This window comes from Prinia subflava (assembly GCF_021018805.1).
Source record: "Prinia subflava isolate CZ2003 ecotype Zambia chromosome W unlocalized genomic scaffold, Cam_Psub_1.2 scaffold_39_NEW, whole genome shotgun sequence".
Classification (NCBI taxonomy): Eukaryota; Metazoa; Chordata; class Aves; order Passeriformes; family Cisticolidae; genus Prinia; species Prinia subflava.
Window position 1 is genome coordinate 2,151,962 of NW_026960613.1, and position 10,130 is coordinate 2,162,091.

A 10,130-nucleotide genomic window follows, 5' to 3' on the forward strand; every position below is an offset into this window, starting at 1 on the left:
TTAAATCAAATTCCTGGCCCTGCACAGGAAACTGCCAGTATCACACCATGTACCTGAGAGCATTGTCTGAATGCTTCCTGAACTCAGATAGGCTTGGTGCTGTAACAGCTTCCCTGGGGATCCTGTTCCAGTGCTCAACCACTCTCTGAGTGAAGAACCTTTTCCTGATATCTGACCTAAACCTCCCCTGACTAAGCTTCATGTTGTTCCCTCCAGTCTAATCATTGGTCACCTGAGAAAAGAGAGCAGTGTCTGCCCCTCCTCTTCCCCTCATGAGGAAGTTTTAGACTGTGATGAGATCTCCCCTCAGTCTCCTCCAGTCTGAATAGACCAAGTGACCTCAGCCGCTGCTCATACTGCTTCCCCTCAAGGCCCTTTACCATCTTTGTTGCCCTCCTTTGGACTCTAATAGCTTTATATCTTTCTTATATTGTGGTGCACAGAACTACATACAATATTCAGGGTGAGGCCGCACCAGTGCAGAGCAGAACAGGATAATCACCTCCCTCTCCCAGCTGGCGATGTTGTGCCTGATGCACCCCAGGATGCTGTTTACCCTCCTGGCTGCCAGGGCACACTGCTGACTCATATTCAACTTGCCATTCACCAGGACCCTCAGGTCCCTTTCCGCAGCACTGCTTTCCAGCGTCTCATTCACCAGTCTGTATGTACATCCAGAGTTGCCTCATCCCAGGTGCAGAATTCAGCACTTGCCCCTGTTAAACTTCATATAGTTGGTGATTGCCCAGCCCTCTCATTTGACAAGGTCTCTGCAGGTCCTCCGTGTCTTCGAGGGAGCCTACAACTCCTCCTAGTTTTGTATCATCTGTGAAATTGCTCAGGATCCCTTCCAGTCTTGTGTCCAAGTAATTTATGAAGATGTCGAAGAGCACAGGGCAGAAGATGGACCCCTGCAAAACCCCACTGGGGACAGGTTGCTAGCCTGATATCACCCCGCTCACTATGCCTTTGTGCCCAACCTGTGAGCCAGTTGCTCACCCATCACATGATGTGTTTATCCAGCTGTGTGCTGGACATTTTCTCCAGAAGAATACTGTGAGAGATGGTATCAAAAGCTTTACTGAAATCCAAAAAGATTGCATCAAATGTCTTCTCTCAATCAACTAGGTGGATTACCTTGTCATAAGAGGAAATCAGGTTTCATAACCAGAGCTTTCCCCTCATGAAGCCATGCTGGCTGTGACAGATAACTGTGTTGTCTTTCAGATGTTTTTCAATACCTCCCAGAATAATCTTCTCCATAACTTTACCAGGCACTGAAGTGAGACTGGCAGGCCTCTATTTTTTCGAGTCATCCTTCTTGCCCTTCTTGAAAATCAGGACATTTGCCAGCTTCCAGTCAGCTGGGACCTCTCTGGATTACCAAGACTGCTCAAAAATCATTGAGAGAGGCCTCGCGATGATGTCAGCCAGTTCTTTGAGGATTCTTGGATGAATCCCATCAGGTCCCATAGGTTTGTAGGGATCCATCTGGAGTAGCAGATCCCGCTCAGCTGCAGGGTCAACTGGGACTTGATCGTTCTTGCAGCCATGGTCCTTCTGTTCAGGGCACTGAGACCCCCTTAGCCCATCAACAGCGTTGAAGACAGGCAAAGAATGCATTAAACACCTGCCTTGTCCATATCCCTGTTTGTGAGGTGACCATCCTCATCCTGTAATGGGCCGATGTTATTTCTGCAATGCCTTTTGCTATTAACATATTGAAAGAAACTCTTTTTATTGTCCCCCACAGCTCCATCCAAATTCAACTCTAACTGAGCTTTGACTGCACAAATTTTCTCCCTACAGTGGCAAGCAGTATCTTTGTATTCCTTCCACACCACCTGACCTTGCTTCCACTGGGCATACATCTTCCCTTTTTGTCTAATATCCAAAAGAAGATTCCTGGACAGCCAAACCAGTCTTATGCATTGTCTACTGGATTTCCAACATTTGGGAATTGCCTATTCCTGTGGGAGGGAAAATGACTGGAGACCCTGTGGACAGGTAACTGGGAATCTGAAGGGGTGCCCGATTTTTGGGATGCTACTGCCAGGTGGCAACTCGGCTGCAGCAGCCCCCCGGTGAGCTCTGCTGGTGCCAGTTATTGACGGGTCAACACAGAGACAGACAACAGCGAGACGGGACTTGGGTGCAAGCTGAGATGTTTATTCAGCAGAAGTTGGAGCCCCAAGACCCCGGGCAGAGGTTTTGGGGGGGATTTTATGCTTTCACAGAAAGGGGAGGGGGAAAAGGGTCACAAACTAATGGGTTACAAGTAAGGGAGTGGAATAGGGTGGAATGACATGGATATGGGGCCAATAAGATGGACGGGGGGGGAAAGGGTCACGTGGGCTTATGGGGCATTGAGGATTTGGTGATTTTCAAGGCAGGGATTAGGTAGAGGTTGGCCCACAGAGGGATATTGATAGGGAAAACTCTGGAAAGTAGGATAGGATTAGGGAGGATTAACAACTGGGAGGTGGAGTCCCAGAGCTGAACAAACCACCGGGTGAAACTATAACTGGGGATGGAGACAGGGGTGTGCCTGGATTATACCAAATATAACAAACACAATACAGAAATAAATCATAACCAAAAAATGCACCACAACAGAGATTCAATTAGAGAAAACTGAGGAGTTAACATCTTAACAGGAGTTATAACAGTATGGAAATTATAGGCCAAATCACAGTTGCTGCTCCCTGAATGGAATGGGGTTGGCATGACTTGAAACCTTTTCCATGATGATTCCCCCAAACACACACCTGCTAAGGGGGATGGAATAGAGTGTGGAGCAGAGTGGAGAAACCGCACCCAGGCTCTGTGGAAATCCTTTCAGGACAGGGAAGTAGATGGTACTTTGCAGCCAATAAACTGCATAGCACCTGTCAGCTAGGTGGGAGAGGAGATGATGTCCTGTTGCTGAGCCAGCAACTGTGGAGAAATCCCTCTCCTTAGATGAACTTGCTTCATTAAAGCCTAATAATAATAACACACACCTATATCCCAGAGTTATCTGTCTCCAGGGTATGACTGCTCCTCAGTGGGCATGCACTCTATATTCTTTTGACTGAATCTTAAAAAGAGAAGTGAGAGAATTTTGCACCAATCAGTAATAAAGATATGTATGACTAGAGTTACTCAAGCTCCACCTAAACACAAAGAAGTAGTATAAAAATAACTTGACTGTGGGGGAAAGGTTAGGGAAGACTCCATTGTATCTGCTGGGATCAGAAAATTGGCTGAACCTGTCTTCTTCCCTGTAAGGACACCTATTGGGTAAGAATCATACTCTATGCATGCTGAACATGTTATTAGGAATTAAGGCTTGTCAGTATATTCCTTAAAGTATATTTTTGCAGTCAGACCCTATCACCAACAGCTTTTGAGCCTTAACCTGTCACAATTTTATATTAATAAAGAGTGTTATTCCATAAACTTTTAGGGTGAATCCTTTGCAGACACTGGCAGTTGCCGGCAGCAGGTAACACACTCAAAGAGGAAGACTTGTTGAGGAGTCTCCCTTATACTGCTGGTGTGTTTCCCTAAGTCAGTCGAACCACCCTCCAATCCAGCAGCACTGCTCAGTGAAGGCTCCCCCTAACAGGATGCTGACAGACTGGTCAGGCACAAAGGCCTTGACTGTCCTGCAACACTTACAGACAAATTAAACATTAAGGGTTGTGATAATTGATGCACTCAGTGTTGCACAAAACAACATCTTTTGGCTCTTAGCTGCCTCCAGTCTCAGTTGTGGATGCAGTTAGTTGCTGCCTCGATTATAAAAGAAGGCACTCTTCCTATTGAAATTTGTAAAGTAATTTGGGACAGTGCCACTGATTTAAAAAAAAAAATTCAGTTCTGGTGGAACTTAGTGAATTTTACTTATAACCCCATTATAAACACAGCCACAGCCTTTGTATTGACCATACATAATGCTTTAGTACATTTGATATTTCCCTATTATTGTATTAAGATTGAATCATGATGGAGCCATTCTCTATCCTTTCGAGCATAGGGAATGGGCCTGTCGAATTGATGAGAAATGGCAAACTGTTAATTTAGAATTTTGTATTGTTTGGGAACAACAAAAGTTTATTTGTGAAAGTAATGCAGTTATAGCTTAGGACATTTGTTTGGACACAGAACAAAATATTTGTAATTTTGAAGTTTCTCCTAATGAGACTCCTGAAACAGTGCTTGTGTATATAGGCAATGGATGTGTATGCTTTAGGACTGCTTGTGACGTCTTAGCTGTAGAAAATGTAATACTAGACACTAAAAATAATTCGAATTTTTGTGTCTGTAACTTTACCAAAATTACAGCCTGTGATTTTTCTTACTCCTCTCCAGTTACTTCTTGCCACCTTTTACAATCTAATTACACACTGATCCACAAGCTATGGCCTACCCTGATCGGGATGAACCTTACTTTGATAAAGCAATTTTTGCTTCATCAGGATCTAAGCGAAATTTTAGACAAAAATCCAGAAAAATGGACAAAAAACCTTGATAACAAATTGTGTCATCCCATCATTGTTCTGACTTTAGTTTTGATTGGCTTTGTTTTGTCAGCAATCTTATTCTTTATGAATTGGAGAGTGATGAAACAGCTAAAACAATTAACCTATGTAATGTATGCACACAATTTGCTTTATATTCCCCTCTTATAGATGTACTTAGAGATATTGACACAAGACAAAACACACAAGTAGGCCATAGTTATGGATTGTAAAATGGATTTTTGCCGAAGTAAGATAGATTTTTGATATGCATATTTCAAGTTAATTATGTATTTTTGATTTTGTATGATTTTTGATCATTTTAAAAATTTGTTTTGTTAAAATTGTTTTAATTAATATTTTCATGATTTTGTTTTGATTATTTGATTCTGTGAATCATTTATCACTGTGATTTGTTTTGAAGTTTTATCATTGTGATTTGTTTTGGAATTTCATTAATCAATATTGATTATCATTGTAATAATTTTATTAATCAATATTGATTATTGTTGCCCATCTTTTTCTCTTGTTTTTATTTTTTCTCCCTCTATTCTCTTGTTCTCTCTCTCTCGCCTCTGTTCTGTTCTGTCTCTGTTTTCTGGGATATGCTACTGACAATGAGTCCTGAAGACATTGTAACAACCCAACGAACCCGGCTGCTGGAGCTCTCTTGACTACAATCGTGAGTCATGGGGTGGTGTGAGAGTCGGTCCAAAGACCCTTCGTTTGCCTCCCAATCGCCACAGAAGGACGGGGAGGAAAGGGGGCTGAGACCATAGAGACCTCCAACTCAGTTCTCCTGGCTTGGCACAGGCTGAGGTGGAAACCTGCCAAAGTCCTGCAGGTGTGTCCACTAGCCCATGGGAAGAACAATGGACAAGTCAAGGGTGCCTGGGCTGTGTTTGCTGCTGGCCGAACTAGCTGTGCTGTACCAACCTGTTCCCTCAACGGAGCAACAAGACGGCACCACTCATGAGATCTACCACCCCTCCTGGCAAGCTGCCCCTCACCTCGAAAAGGACTATAATAAGCTCCCCAAAAAAGACCGTTTCGAGATCTCCCCAATGGAAAAGACGGATCTATTGGTGCGTGCCACGAGGACTTCGAAAGTGGTCTATTGGCTCAGTGTCATGAGGACTAGCATCTCCTGTTGGTAGCTATAACCCCCTCTTTTTCTCTTTTCTCTCCTCTCTCTTTTTCTTTCTCTCCTTTTTCCTCTATGGCACACTGTTTGTGGGTATCAATAAAAGATACATTGATTTTTGGTTAAAACTGAGTTCTCTGCCTCTTTTTTACAGTGTGCTTTTGCTCTAGGTTCTTGGCTAGCCTTCTGTTTTGTGTGAGTTAGCAATCATAAGGGGTTTGCTTGAAATTATGGTTATGCTTTAGGATTTGCTGTATGTCTTCCCTAAGCATATCCTCTCCCATTCCCTATAATGGTGCCTGTCTTTATTTGTATTAGCTTGTATTATATTTTGACTCGTACCCTAATTGCTATTCAATCTGTTATATGTCAATCCCTTTTACTTATTAGCTAGCCACTCCTTAGAGACTCTCCTATTGGCCCCCAGGTGCCTATCTTCTCCCTAACCTCCCCCTTTCCCGAATGTCAATCCCCTGTATTCCTATCCCTCTCCCCAGAACCTTCCCTATCAATATTTAGTTACTCAATGTCCTATTTGTCCCTGTGTATCATTCCCCTCCCCTGTTCCCCCCTGATAAGTTTGTAAGATGTAAACCCTGCCTTGGACCCCTCCCTAGCTGTGCCCTCATGGGTTGTTTGTTCTGCACCACCCCCTCATAAAACCCACTGTCTGACCCCTGCTCAGCATCTTGGGCATCTGCCACACCTTCAATAAACTACCTCAGTTTCACCCCAAGACCCGTCTTGCCTCTGTGTCATCTCTGCACCCTGAGAAGCAACAGCTGAGAGGATCAGAGCTCTGGGGGGAAGTGTCGCTTCCCGAGGTGCTGCGTGCTCAGGGACCCCCTCCCAGAACCACGGACCATAATATCTCTTTTTGCACTTTGAAATCAAAACGAACCAACACGACCATAAAATGGATCATGACATGGGTCAAGCAAATCTCTCCACACTAAGGGTTGAAAAAGCCTTCCCTTTTCATGTGACACTGTGCTCTTAGGAGGTGGTACTTAAAAAGTGACCAGCACTGATGGACCCCAGAACCTTCAAAAGTATTTTCCCAGGGGACCTTTTTTACTAATTCCCTGAGCATCCAGAAGTCTGCTCTCTTCATGTCCAGCGTTGAATTTTTGCTGGCACTTTTCCTGCTGTCAGCAGAGATTCTAAACTCAATTGCTTTGTGATGTCTGTGGCCAAGATGGCCACAAATCACTGCTTCACTCTGTTCACAGGCAATAAATCAAGGAGGGCATCTTTCCAAGTTGGCTCCCTTAGTACCTGTATCATGAAGTTCACATCCAGGTGTTTTAGGAATCTTCTGGACCTCTTTCTGCCAACTGTATGGTCTTCCCAGTTAATATCTGGCAAGTCGAAGTCTCCCATTAGGACAAGGGAAGTTGACTTGGAAGCTTCCCTTAGTTTGTCAAAGAATAATTTGTCAGAGTCATGGTCCTGGCTAGGAGGTCTATAGTAGACTCCCACAATGGCATCCACATTATTTGTTTGTCCCTTGATTCTTACCCAGAGACTCTCAACTGTGCTATTGCCAACTGTGAGCTGCATACATACCTTTCTATTACATACAGTGCCACCCATCCACCTCTTCTGCCTTCTATCCCTCTTGAATAGTCTGGAACTGTCCAACAGGGCACTCCAGTCACAGGACTCATCCCAGCAGCTTTCACTTATGCCAGTGATGTCAAATCTCTGCGACTGGACCGAAGCCTTGAGCTCCGCTTCTTTGTTCTTCATGCTGCATGCACTAGTGTAGAAACATTTCAGGTGCGGTATATTGTATCCAACACCTCATGAAACAGATTGAGGGATACCATTAGTGCTCGTTTCCTCAAGTTTTAGCACACCATCCTATCGCTCATCACTGGCAAGCTTGGTTTTGTCCCTTTCCCCCTTACAAACTATTTTAAAGCTCTACCAACAAGCTTTCAATGAGTTTTATCAACATCTAAGAAGGCACAAAACTAAGCTAGCAGATTTTGTCACACCTTTTTTTCCTGTGGCAGACACAAAACCATGCGTGGCAAAATCTTACAAAATCATTACACATTCATAAAAAGGACAGCTGGCCTTTCAGAACACACTCTTCTATAATTTTTTTTTCATATTATGAGGAAGGATGCTTTGAGTTTCCAAACATCTTTTAGCAGTTCAGCAGGATGAGGAGCAACCAGCTGGAAGTCATGCAGCCTGCCACTGGACTCCTCTAAAGAGAGGAAAACCTTTCTTGGCTTGTGTGAATCCAACAAGACAGACGTTTTCTGCCTACTGATATATCAGAGATCTAATAACAGGGAGGTTAGAAAGCTCTTTAGGCTCATTTTCACTCTGAGAGCCTGAGAGAAGAGGGTATGAATAAATTTAGGGTATAGACTGGAAGAAGCAGTGGGAACAACCAACCAAATGAAGGTTAAGATAGAACTTAATAGATTTGTGTTGAGGGGATTACAGGACATGGAGGATGCACTCACTGTGAGCTGGATATGACAACCTAAGAGGCCCCACCCAACTTTATGCTGGCCTGATTCCATCTTTGCACAAACATCATTCAGATAGTACAGAAATTATAGCCATAGTGATGGTTAGGATATCTAGTGTACATGGCTCTCTTCTGTGCCCAGAGCTCTGTTTCAGCTGTACAGGGAGCTTGGAAGTCCAGTTGGGACTAGATGTCCACATTCTTAAGACAGGTCATGGTAGGGTAATAACTGCACCCTTTGTCATCCCTGTTTTCTCCACTATATTTTCCCCTGTAATCCTGAATTTGAATGGCTTTCCTCATCCATCAGCATCAACTTTTTTGGTTCTTCCAGAAGATGACATTGCATTTGTTGCTGATATAAAGGACGATAGCTCCACTCTGTCCATGGAGTTCCGCGAATATAAAACTGTTAGGAGATCAGTCAGGCCTTCAGATATGGCAGACAGTAACGGCTGAAGTTCATTCAAATACTGTAGCTTCCACTTGTCTGGTCAATCAAAATGTGCTTGGCTGCCTTATCCCTGATGCTCAAAGACCATGAGATAAAGAGAAAAACAATATAATGAAAGCACTGTCTTAGAGAGAAACCATCATTTTCTTCTAATAAAAAATTCATTTTTGCTAGTAAGACAAATCAAGTCAGCCTCTTAGACTTTTTGTTGTTTTGGATTTTTTTTTTGTTTTTTTTTGTTTTGTTTTTGTTTTCCAATTGAAAAAAAAAAAGTAGCTACAAGGTAAACAAAATGGTAATTTTTAAGGGGCTGGAATTTGGGAAGGAACAGATGTTTTTCACGACTCATTCTTAAAGCAGAGGTAGTGGAATGCACCTTTAACATTTGGATGCCAAACTGGCAGCAAGCAACTTCAACAGCACCTTTATGTCTCCTCTTTTCTATTTATACATTACACAAAACTATTTTTCCTGGGTATAATTGCACATCAAAGTACCACCTCTCTAACCACACATTTCCTACTGAAGGAGGTACCAGTAATAAGGCTCATTTCAGTCTTTCAGAGATGCAGTGAGATCTTTGATAACATTCAGGTGTCTCAGAGTCTATGAACACACCCTTAAAATGGAATATAGCCTCCTGTTCATTCAGGAATGTGGAAAAGGAATGTCCAGTTTACTTAAGGCCGAATATATTTACCTTGGCAAAAATGGATTTTGAAGGACTGTTCCAGGATTACAGGAACATAAAACTCACAACATTAAAATTAATTACATTGAACACAGACTGAGTGTTCACTGACTTGGTAAGTAAATAGAAATGCCTACACCTCTATTTCCCATCGTAACAGAGAGGTGAGCACTGCAAATTACCTCAGCTGGCTTTAAAACCATTTCCCCAGCACCAAGCCCATCTCCTCTAAGCTTTATACACAAGAAAGGTAATCAAGCACAGCTCCAGTCTAAGTTGCACAGCCTTTTTGGACACACTGACTTGATTATTTTTATCTACTTGTCTGAGCTTTCAAACTCATACTGACATAGCTTCTCTCAGATGAAACCTCCAACAAAATTGATGGTGTTTCAAGATCCTTAAAACTCACTCTTTTGAAGGCCTCAATGTTGATTGATGCTTATTTATGAAAGGAAAAAAAAAGGCAAAACACGCCAGCCCAGACTGAGGAAATAACAAATAGACAGAGTTCTGTGGAATTGCATTTTATGGAAATGGTATGCTCTTGTTCACCTCTGGAAAATGTATGGTTTATCCCAAGTCTGTACCCTCCCTGCAGTATCGTGTATCTGTAACTCTATTGGCTGGAGAATGTTACTGCGCCCACTTTGAACCTCTGTGTTAAGGGTGCAAACGCAAGGGGCTCGCCCTCTTTGCCCCTCTTCCCCCTGGAGGTCTTCGGACGCTCCCCTTCCCTCTCCCCCCTTCCCCCTCTCCCCTTCCCTTCCCCCACTCCCACAGGACCATGCTCCCTGCCTGGAGTGAGGCTCTGAATAAACCCTCATCTCATCAGCACCACA